Source organism: Elephas maximus, chromosome 16 (assembly GCF_024166365.1).
Source record: "Elephas maximus indicus isolate mEleMax1 chromosome 16, mEleMax1 primary haplotype, whole genome shotgun sequence".
In the NCBI taxonomy this organism is placed as follows: Eukaryota; Metazoa; Chordata; class Mammalia; order Proboscidea; family Elephantidae; genus Elephas; species Elephas maximus.
Genome location: NC_064834.1, coordinates 13,031,425 through 13,043,672, shown reverse-complemented (window position 1 = coordinate 13,043,672; position 12,248 = coordinate 13,031,425). Strand labels below are relative to the sequence as shown.

Here is a 12,248-nt window from a genome sequence, read left to right as displayed (position 1 = left end):
ACATGTAGTATCCACATTCTTAGCCTGACCACAAAGAAAATAAATTCCTTAACGATAGGGTTGTTTCCTAAGCAACAGGGTTTGAGTCTGTGTGAAAGCTTACACTGAGCCTTAGGATTAGTCCAGCCATTTTACTTTAGGTCAGATACCTCTTTTAATTTTATATCCTGTATCACATCTAATTGGAATCCAAAGTTTGGAGAGTTGTACAATGCCCCCATAAGCACACATAGCACATTAGCAAGCATTGTGATTATTTTTCAGTGAAGTAATTAAAAATTTTTTTAATTTATCAGTATTATTTTTCTATACTAAGTATTAACTTGTTCAGATATCAATACTTATTAAGCTGTTTGGATCTAACTGTTTAAGAACAGAACAGGTATTTCTTAGGGCACCGTGCGAACTTTACGAGACGCTAAGGTTGCTGTGAACTGAGAAAGTTTTGGATCCTCTGAACTTCAGTGTTGTCCAGCTCTGAATATGCTCTTCTATTAGCATGTTAAAATGCAACAGTCTGTCTTTTTTTTTCCCCCTTCCAAAATAAATTTCAGTTACACAGAAATTTATGTAGAATCTCAATAAAAATTTAATTCACCAGATTATTAAAATTCACTGTATGCTGTGCTTTGTGTCAGCAAACATAAAAATCAGAATTGCTCTTGCCTTTAAGACGACAGTTGAGTGAGGGAAGTGAGGCAAATGCAAGTTGCTTATATTATTAAATAAAATGAAGTAAACAGCCAAGGGCATTTATTTAATAATATTGCATATTATGAAGGTTCAGAGAGGAATGAGCACATTTGTTTGTGGGAATGCAGAAAGGCTTTGTGGGATGGAAGTTAGTTTTAAATGAGCCTTGATGAAGGGGTAAAACTTCAACAGGTAGAAGGGAAAGCGTGAACATTTCAGATAGAAGGAACACCGTAAAAGCTCAGAAGATTTATTTTGGGAGAAGCAAATCATTCTGTGTGATTGGAGCAAGGATTTAGGTTGTGGAGTAGTAGAGGTTCCAGCTGGTTTACTGTTTAAGTTGGAGTACTATTATGGAGAGCTTTGAATGCTGGGGTGTGAGGCATTTGGATTTAATTTACTAAGAAAAGAAGAGTGATTAGGGTGATTAATCTGTCAGCAGGACATAGGATGATTAAATCAAGGAGAGAGAGGAGGTAGGGAGGGCTTTTGGAAAGGGAATGATGGATTTTGTTTTATGTATTTGTATTTCAAAGGAAATACCAAACTGCAGATCCTAGTTAAAGAGCATACTTTTGCTGAGCATCTTAACTAACAGCAGTGACATAGAACATACCATTACTGGAGGAGTTGGGGGAACAACTTCTCTTAATGTTCTTAATATTGCTATAATAATAATATTATTCATAAAATATAAATATGTATGGAGTGCATACTACACGCCAGACACTTTATTAAGCACGTGTTAAATTCTTTCATTTACTTTAAGAGGTATTATTATTCCCATTTTACAGATGAGTGTAATAAGGCCAAGGGAGCCCTGGTGGCTCAGTAGTTAAGAGTTCAGCTGCTAACCAAAAGGTCGGCAGTTCAAATCTACCAGCTGCTCCTTGGAAACCCTATGGGGCAGTTCTCCTCTGCCCTATAGGGTCGCTAAGAGTCGGGATCAACTTGACAACAGTTTTTTTTTTAGGGAAGTTAAGCAGCCCAAAGCCACATAGTTATTACTAAGTAGTCAGAGTGGTAACCAGTTGCTGTGGGTCGATTTCGATTCATGGCAACCCCATGTGTGTCACCGTAGAACTATGCTGCATGGGGTTTTCAGTGGCTGATTACTTGGAGACAGATCCCAGGCCCATGTTCTGAGGTACCTCTGGATGTACTCAAACCACCAGTCTTTGGGATAATTGCTCAGTGTGTTAACTATTTGCACACTAACTGTTAAATATACCTTTGTGCAGAGAATTGCTTTAATCCGTCTCCTTGGGTACTATCAAATTATCATCATTTGGTTTAGGTAATACTTCTCTCTTCATATCAGTCCTGATCCCTAATCCCATCGCCTTTCCCACCGTGGGCACTGACTCCAGTGTGATTGGTATGTGTCCTTGTATTTGTATGAATCCTTGAATATGGTGTTTCATTGTTTTAGGCATGTGTGTTTGTTTACATTATACACAGTATATAAAAGTATGAACTATGTAGCTTGTCCAATTTGATGTATACATTTCTAATTCGTTGCTCTTAATCTCTACATAATAGTATGCATTCACCAAAATTACTTTATCTTCTCCTTTAGAGATGAACTTCTGAAATGCCTCGCACTCCCTTTTAGCATCAGCAAAGCTATGATAAATATCCTCCTATGTGTCCCTCTAAAACCCGTCTTCTTTCCACTATGCCTTCCTGCCTCCTATTCCCAGCTTTTCTGAGGGGTTGGAATAAAAGCTGATTTCTGCATTCAAACCGTAAGAAAATCAGAGCAAGTCCACAAGAGCCAAAATACGACCTTGAGTATATCCCACCTGAATTTAGAGACCATCTGAAGAATAGATTTGACACATTGAACACTAGTGACCAAAGACCACACGAGTTGTGGAATGACATCAAGGACATCATACATGAAGAAAGCAAGAGGTCATTGAAAACACAGGAAAGAAAGAAAAGACCAAGATGGATGTCAGAGGAGACTCTGAAACTTACTCTTGAATGTCGAGCAGCTAAAGCAAAAGGAAGAATTGATGAAGTAAAAGAACTAAACGGAATATTTCAAAGGGCATCTCGAGAACACAAAGTAAAGTATTATAATACATGTGCAAAGAGCTGGAGACGGAAAACTAAAAGGGAAGAACAGACTCGGCATTTCTCAAGCTGAAAGAACTGAAGAAAAAATTCAAGCCTCGAGTTGCAATAGTGAAGGATTCTATGGGGGAAATATTAAAGGATGCAGGAAGCATCAAAAGAAGATGGAAGGAATACACAGAGTCATCACACCAAAAAGAATTAGTCGATATTCAACCATTTCAAGAGGTGGCTTATGATCGGGAACCAATGGTACTGAAGGAAGAAGTCCAAGTTGCTCTGAAGGCATCGGTGAAAAACAAGGCTCCAAGAATTGATGGAATATCAACTGAGATGTTTCAACAAACAGATGAAGCGCTGGAGGTTCTCACTTGTCTATGCCAAGAAATATGGAAGACAGCTTCTTGGCCAACTGACTGGAAGAGATCCATTTTTATGCCTATTCCCAAGAAACGTGATCCAACCGAATGTGGAAATTATAGAACAGTATCATTAATATCACACACAAGCAAAATTTTGTTGAAGATCATTCAAAAATGGCTGCAGCAGTATATTGACAGGGAACTGCCAGAAATTCAGGCTGGTTTCAGAAGAGGACGTGGAACCAGGGATATCATTGCTGATGTCAGATGGATCCTGGCTGAAAGCAGAGAATACCAGAAGGATGTTTTATTGACTATGCAAAGGCATTCGACTGTGTGGATCATAACAAATTATGGATAACATTGCAAAGAATGGGAATTCCAGAACACTTAATTGTGCTCATGAGGAACCTTTACATAGATCAAGAGGCAGTTTTTCAGACAAAACAAGGGGATACTGATTGGTTTAAAGTCAGGAAAAGTGTGCATCAGGGTTGTATTCTTTCACCATGGCTATTCAGTCTGTATGCTGAGTAAATAATCTGAGAAGCTGGACTATATGAAGAAGAATGGGGCGTCAGGATTGGAGGAAGAGTCATTAACAACCTGTGTTATGCAGGTGACACAACCTTGCTTGCTGAAAGTGAAGAGGACTTGAAGCACTTACTAAGAAGAGCAAAGACCAGAGGCCTTAGCATGGATTGCACCTCAACATAAAGAAAACAAAAATCCTCACAACTGGACCAATCAGCAACATCATGATAAAAGGAGAAAATATTGAAGTTGTCAAGGATTTCATTTTACTTGGATCCACAATCAACAGCCATGGAAGCAGCAGTCAAGAAATCAAGAGACGCATTGCATTGGGTAGATCTGCTGCAAAGGACCTCTTTAAGGTGTTGAGGAGCAAAGATGTCACCCTGAAGACTAAGGTGTGCCTGACCTAAGCCATGGTATTTTCAATCACATCATATGCATGTGAAAGCTGGACAATGAATAAGGAAGACCGAAGAAGAATTGACGCCTTTGAATTGTGGTGTTGGCGAGGAATATTGAATATACCATGGACTGCCAAAAGAACGAACAAATCTGTCTTAGAAGAAATACAACCAGAATGTTCCTTAGAAGCAAGGATGGCAAGACTGCGTCTTACATACTTTGGACACGTTGTCAGGAGGAGAAGGACATCGTGCTTGGCAGAGTACAGGGTTAGCGGAAAAGAGGAAAACCCTCAACAAGATGGATTGACACAGTGCCTGCAACAATGAGCTCAAGTATAAGGATTGTAGGGATGTCTTAGAACCGGGCAGTGTTTCGTTCTGTCGTGCTTAGGGTCACTATGAGTCAGAACCGACTCAACGGCACCTAACAACAACAACAAAAACCATTAAAACATAGGTGAAATAGGTGATTTCATGTGTGTTTCCAAATGGAGCCGTATAGAAAAGAAGATACAGGTGAATTATTTTATTCCACTGAAGCGTTACAGTCAGTCAGTGGTGAGATAAACTTTTAAAACATTCATTAGTATATTTGTTCTGGTTTTCTTCTTTTAGTGATTCCATTATTGTCACTGGTATGAAAAACCCAAAAATTATAACATTTTAAATGATTTATACATTATCTTAATAGCTGTCAAAGCAACATTTTCCTTACAAGCATATAGGAGCTATGCTTTTCATACTTCATATTTGATCTTCCTTTATTCCTACGAGGAAGATTCATGAAACGTGTAAAGGAACAAAACATGCTATATGGTTGCTGTATTTGGTATTTTCGGTTTTAATTTATTCATTCCCTCAACCCTGTTCTCTACTAGTGTTACCATGGCACCTTAGTAGTGGATGGAAAACAAGCTAATTATGTTCATTAGAACAGACAATAGTGATACATCTTGAGACACGAGCATCTGGTATTCTCAGCCCTCCTCATCAGTGCTAGTCTACCCTTGGTGGGGCTCTCTGGTTGTCCAAATATTTTTTTGGTACTATATCCAGTTTTAGTTTTTCTTTTGCTTCTAGGAGTGGTGGTTCATACTAAAGTCACTGATCTCACATTCAGTCTGTCCCTTTTTGAGCCCTCTGTCTACTCGTAGAAGTAATGTGGACTTATTCCTGGCTGTTTATCTCCTCTTACTCTTATTTATTGAATTAAGCTTCTCGCTATTTATAAACATCTTATTTATCTAGAGATTTACTTCAAATGGACTTTTATCTTTTTGATGATTTTTATTATAAAAGTAATCTAATCACACCACCACGAAGATAAAAAATATATAAAATTATTTGTGATTTTCCTATCCAAATGTAATGATTGTTAATTTCAGTGCATTCCTTTCTAGTCTTTTTTTCTTATTGATAATGTAGTTTGCAGTCATACCATATACACTATTTATATGTCTTGTGTTTCATTTAACATTACTATAAACATTTCAGCAGCCCTGGAGTTTGGTTTTGGTTTGGTTTATAAACATTTTTAACTTTGCTACTTCGTTTTCATAATCATTCTTTTTAATGTCTTCAAAATATTCTAGAGCAATGCTGTCCAGTAGAAATATAATATGCACCATGCTACTTACGTAATTTAAAATTTGCTAGTACCCACATAAAAAAGATAAAAACAAGTACAATTAATGTTAATAATATATTTTATTTACCACAATGTATCTAAAATATTTGTCATTTCAACACATAATCATATGAGAAATTAATGAGATTTTTAACATTCTTCTTTTTATAAAAAAACAAGAATGTAACCCATTGTTGTCAAGTTGATTCCAACTAATAGCAACCCTACACGTCAGAGTAGAACTGCCCAATAGGGTTTCCAAGGCTGTAAGTCTTTACAGGAGACTGCCACATCTTTCTCCCATGGAGCAGCTGGTGGGTTTGAACTGCCAGCCTTTTGGTTAGCAGCCAAGCCCTTTTACCACTGAACCATCAGGGCTCCGTTTTACAATTATAGCACATATCAATTTGGTCGCTAACTTTTCAATGGTCAAATTGAAATGTAGCCCCACCAAAACAATAAAATTGTGTTTAGCAGAAAAACATTTTATGTTGCTTCATTTTTTAATTAAATTAGTACATTAAATAAAAAATTGATTTTCTGGTTGTGCTGGACACATTGCATATGCTCAATAGTCATATGTAGCTATTTACATTTCAGTTAAAATTAATATTTGAAGTTCAGGTCCTCAATTGTACTATCCTTTTATTTTTTAACAATACAAATTTATCCTCTTACAGTTTTGAAAGGCTGAAGTCTGAAATAAGTCTTACGGGGCTAAAACTAACCACATTTTAAGTAACCAATAGCCAGCTCTAGAGTATATATGCCAATTCTTACTTGACCATTTATTCCTCTATTATTGGGTGCTTACATTGTTTCTCTAGGTTTTCAGTATAATAAATAGCATACTGATATGTTCATGAATGTATATTCTCCTATATTTTTGATTATTTCCTTAAAGCGGACTCTTAAAAGTGGAATTATTGGGACAAAGGGTATGAATTTGTTTGGTTTCTCGTATCTATTTTCAAATTATTCCTGAAAGACTGTGTCAGTTGTACTTCTCCCAGCAGTATCAGTATATTTGTTCTACCAACCTTTCTTCATCATTGAGCATTTTCATGTTGTTTCTCTAATTGCTAGAGAGGATTATTTGTCTATGTATTTGTTTAGTAGTACATTCCTCTTTTAATGGGATGCTTTTTTATGTTCTCGGCTCATTTATCTATTGGTGTCCTAATGTTGGTTGATTTTTTTAGATAATATTTGTGTTTTTGGTGAAAGTTTGCACAATAAATTAGGTTCCAATTTTGACAATTTCTATACAAATTGTTGTGTTTTATTGACTATGCAAAGGCATTCGACTGTGTGGACCATAACAAATTATGGTTAACATTGCAAAGAATGGGAACTCCAGAACACTTAATTGCGCTCCTGTGGAACCTGTACATAGACCAAGAGGCAGTCGTTCAAACAGAACAAGGGGATACTGAGTGGTTAAAAGTCAGGAAAGGTGTGCTTCAGGGTTGTATCCTTTCACCATACTTATTTGACCCCAGATGCGAGGAACACACTCCACTCCTGGCATTTCTTTCTTGGTAGTATGGGGTCCCTCTCCTCTCTGCTCCATTCTCTTTTATATCACAAGAGATTCACTCAAGATGCAACCTAATCCTGTAGATTGAGTCTTGTCTCATTGATTTAAGTGTTTCTAATTCTGCCTCATTAACATCACAGAGGTTAGGATTTACAACATATAGGATAATCCCATCAGTTCACAAAATGGACAACCACAGAATACTGGGAATCATGGCCTAAGCAAGTTGACACACATTTTTGGGGGACACAATTCAATCCATGACAATGAGCTTCAGCGGGTCACTGCCCCCCACTCCCCCCATACAAAATTTTATGGAGATGTATACTTAGATAGCAGATAAACCAAAACTTAACCAAACTTTCGCTGTCAAGTCAGTTCTGAGATAGATACACCCAGATAGGTTTAAAAAAAAACTTGTCAAATGTTTAAAAATAATACTATTTCTGCATTCTTGTATTCTGATCAGAGAATTTTTCTAAACAAAAACAAAGGTCTTTTATTCTATATCACTGTGTATTCACAATTCATAATTATCAGCATGGTTACTCTACATTGCTTTCTTTCCTTTTGCATCAATATAGAATTATACTTCCAAGAATCATGAACTCAAAACATATAGGTGTGTATGTACATACATACCTATACCTATTACTTAAATTTTTTGTTTTGTTTTTATTTTTGTTTATTGTGGTTTAAGTGAAAGCTTATGAATCAAGTCAGTCTCTCATACAAGAACTTACACACACCTTGCTATGTTCTCCTAGCTGCTCTTCCCCTAATAAGACAGCACACTCCTCCTCTTCATCCTGTATTCCCCATGTCCATTCAGCCAGCTTCTGTCCCCCCCTGCCTTTTCATCTTGCCTCCAGACAGGAGCTGCCTACATAGTCTCGTGTCTACTTGAGCCAAGCAGCTCACTCCTCACCAGTGTCATTTTCTGTCTTATAGTCCAGTCCAATCCCTGCCTCAGAAAATTTTTAATGGAAATAATAAAAAGAGTTTGTACTCTTAGGTAAGAATAAGTTAAAAGAACCCAAATGATCACCCTGAATTAAGTAAGGTAAGCTCTGGTAAAGAGGAAAAAGAGCAATCCCGTTCCTTTTCTTTTAGTTTGTTAAACAGGTTAGTTTCTAACATTCCCCAGTGTGTAAACTACTCTGGGAAATCCTTAGAGAGAGTGGTTATATGACAGATCTAAGTATTTGAGATTTCCAAGCATTAAGTCTGTTTCCGTAAAACGGTTCTTTGGCTCTGCCTTAGTCTTTCTTCACTCCTCTTACTCCTGCCTTTTTTTTTCCAATTGTGGTGGGTGTGTGTGTGTATGTGTGTGTGTATATATATATATATATAATAAAACATTTGCCAATTCAGAATTTTTTACATGTAAAATTCAGTGGCATTGATTATGTTCATCATGTACAACCATCACTGCTCTCCTTTTCTAAATTATTCGGCCACCATTAACAGAAACTTAGAGCTTTTTTTTTGTTGTTGTTCTCCTTTTTAATGAATAAAAATGTTCCACTTCTCTCTCAGTTCTGATTAATATTATGCAACCCATTATTAACCCAGAAGTGTTAGAGTCTACTTTGCTTTTAGTTGCTTACAGAGGCAAAGACCAACAGGGTTAACTTTTGCGTGGACTGAAATCCGTAATTAGAAAAGAACAGGATTTTCTTGGGTATCATAAGTATTTTTTCTAAACTATAGCTGAGTAAACTATTGGCATTTTTAGTGCAAACCTGACACTTGAAAAAAAAATTTTTTTTCTAACAGCACTGTTTTTATTTTTGGTGACTCTATAGCCTGGAACGTGTGGCCTAACAAGGATATAAATCTAGGGAGGAAAATTATGGTTGGCATCAATTTTAAAAGCCTTTGCAAATCTAACAGAGCACAAATCCCAAATTGTTTAAATTCTAAATATTTACTTAAAGAGAAATAAGTGACCATTGAAAAATGGAATTAATTTGAATTGTAAGTTTGCCTCTTATTTAAAAGCTGATATATTATTTGTATATTCTTTATAAAATTAAGAAAATGGGAGTTAAGCTATCTACATCATAATATTCTTGTGTTGCCTTTTAAAGTAAAACACACATTTTGCACACACATTCTGCACACACACATTCTGCATACACACATTCTGCACACACACATCCTGCATATACACATTTGAAATGAGGCCAAATTTAGACTCCAGGGGCGTACTGTTCTGCACCTTAAATTACAATCAGATGTATTTTAGTGCAGATCAAATTTTCAGTCTGAGGTTGGTGAGAAGCCTAATTATTTGACCAGGTTACTATTTCTGTAAACTGTTCTATGGCTGTCTGTGGTTAGTCCACAGCTGGCAAAATGCTAGCTCTAGGAGGTTTTTATTTCATGTTGGAACAGTTTGGGGAGAAATAGGGGGGAAGCTTTAAATTTTTCTCATTAAATGAAAGACTAAAAGCAAGTACATATATATTCCTGTGGAGACAATATGCTATCTAAACTTCATTTTAATTTACCACGTGACAAGAATAGGAAAGGAAGCAGCTTGGATGCTCATACTTTGCAAGTGACATGGTATTTGGTTAAAAAATAAGACTAAAACATTTAAAAAACAATATTTCCTAAGACCAAGATTTGTTACCTTTCAGAACAGTCGACTATTGGTACGGAATTAATAGATTGAAATTTTTAAATGAGGAGAAAGTATTAATAACATGTTATTATAATAAGAAAACATTATTTTTATTAGAATTTCATTAGCAATGTTTTAAATGAAAATAGACACTCTCTTAATAGCTCAGAATTTATAAGGCAGTAAACCCTTCCAAGATGGATCCTGATACCCATGACCTCTGCCACAAAATTAATTCCTGTAACAATCTCGTAGCATTTAATGTTGAAATTTAAAAGTAATAGAAAAAATATTTTTTATTCTTTCTAAACTTTTTTAAAGTTTGCATGATGGAAGTGGTTAGTGCCTCAGTTTTAAGTGAATATTTCAACAGCATTTTTACTAGTTCTTTTCCCTTCCTAGTTCCCTCACTTCCTCTGGCCTTTTGCTCTAATTATCCCCCTCCTTTCCTTCTTGAATCTTCTGTTTCTCTACTAGATCCTTTTCTTTGAAAGGCAAAAACTGCTCAAACCTTCTTTGTTCTAGAAAATAAGACTTACCCCCCCCCCAAAAAAAAAAACCTCCCCTTCCTTTTTCTATGGTCTACTCAAAGTAAGAAACCCTGGTGGTTAAGTGCTGCGGCTGTTAACCAGAAGGTCGGCAGCTTGAATCCACCAGGCGCTTCTTGGAAGCTCTATGGTGCAGTTCTGCTCTGCTATGAGCTGGAATCGACTTGACCGCAGGCGGTTTGCTGTTTTGGGTGCCCAAACTAGGATCTCAGGAGTCATTTGATTCCAGGCTTCATCACTTATAACTGTATTTCTTAACTTTTCTGGCTTGCATTCTTTATTTATCAAATAGGAATAATGTTACTATCTACCACATAGGTTTGACGTGAATAAAGAGTGATAAGTAGTTAATATACATAATGCTTTTAGTACAGCGCCTGGGACACATGAAATGCCCAGTAAATTGCAGATGATTTTGTTAAGATTCACTGATAATGCTCCCAAAAGAATTTATAATCCTTACCTTTGGTTTCTCACCTTTCTTTTCTTAACAACTGTATTTTTACCTTCATACTGAAAGTGCTTTCTCCTAATCACATTCTGTGGCTTTTGCTCTGCCCTTCCTTTTTCTACAGGTCTGTAGCATTGGGTTAACTTGAAGCACTTCCTTGAAATTTCCTTTGTTGGATTTCTCTATCACCTATACTCTCATTTGCTTTCCCCTTTACTTTTTTTTTTCTGTTCCCTAATTTTTGTTCTCCATTCTGTCCTTTTTCCTCTTCTTTTTCGTGTTCTCTTCCTTGATAATTACAGCCTGCCTTTTACTGTCCGTTTCTTCCATAGTCTTTCTCCTGAGCCGTACTTCCTGATATTTATGGGTCCCTTAGCGCCTCACCTGTGTTATGACCACAAGTGAACCTGTCTCTTTAACATCTCAGCCAGCTCTTATTCTGGATTTTTATTATTATTATTTCTATTAATGGTAGAACCAGATTCAAAATCTCAGTCATTTTTTGACCCTTTTCTTCAATGTCTCCCACATCTTAAAACAGTTGCCAAATTCTGTGTGTAATGCTCTCAGTATGGTTTCTTTTACATAGCAAAATACAGGCTTTTATTATCAGTGCTGAATTGTTGCCGTACAAATGAAATTTCCTCTGAATTTTCCTATAAGCTTGTTATTCCTTTCCCTTAAGGAAAACTTCATTGTAGATCACCCATCCCAACCCCCACTTACCCCACATTGCCTACCAGATAGATTCGTAATTCAAGGCCCTTTGTGTTCTCAACTCAGCTGGCCTTACCAACTTTGTCTTTTTTTATTTCCCTTTGTGTACTCCTCCACTCACTCATGACCCATCCAAACCCATTTCCTATATAAGCACCCTTGTCTTTGCTTCTACTTTCTTTCCCTTAGAAAGCCTAAATGTATTTTTAAAGCAGTTTTATTAAAATTAAAGATGTGTATGAATGACATTTTAAAATATAGCTTTGCTCACATGAAATTTTAATTGAAATAATGTTTTATTACCAAATTATTTTCTCATCATTTGCAAATTCAAATTCAGAATCTTCCTCAAAAATTCAGTTTATGACTGCCCTGACAGGGATCACAATAGAGGGTCCCAGACAGAGCTGGAGAAAAATGTAGAACAAAATTCTAACTCACAAAAAAAGACCAGACTTACTAGCCTGACAGAGACTAGAGAAAACCCGAGAGTATTGCTCCTGGACACCCTTTTAGCTCAGTAATGAAGTCACTCCCAAGGTTCACCCTTCAGCCAAAGATTAGACAGGCCCATAAAACAAAACGAGACTAAAGGGGCATACCAGCCCAGGGGCAAGTACTACAAGGCAGGAGGGGACAGGAAAGCTGATAATAG

General features: G+C 36.6%; 1 protein-coding gene across 3 annotated transcripts in view; it reads left to right on the top strand.

Moving 5' to 3' along the window:
* Positions 1-12,248, top strand: part of ADK (adenosine kinase) — a 567,694-nt gene that overhangs the window by 364,484 nt on the left and 190,962 nt on the right. The window lies entirely within an intron of this gene.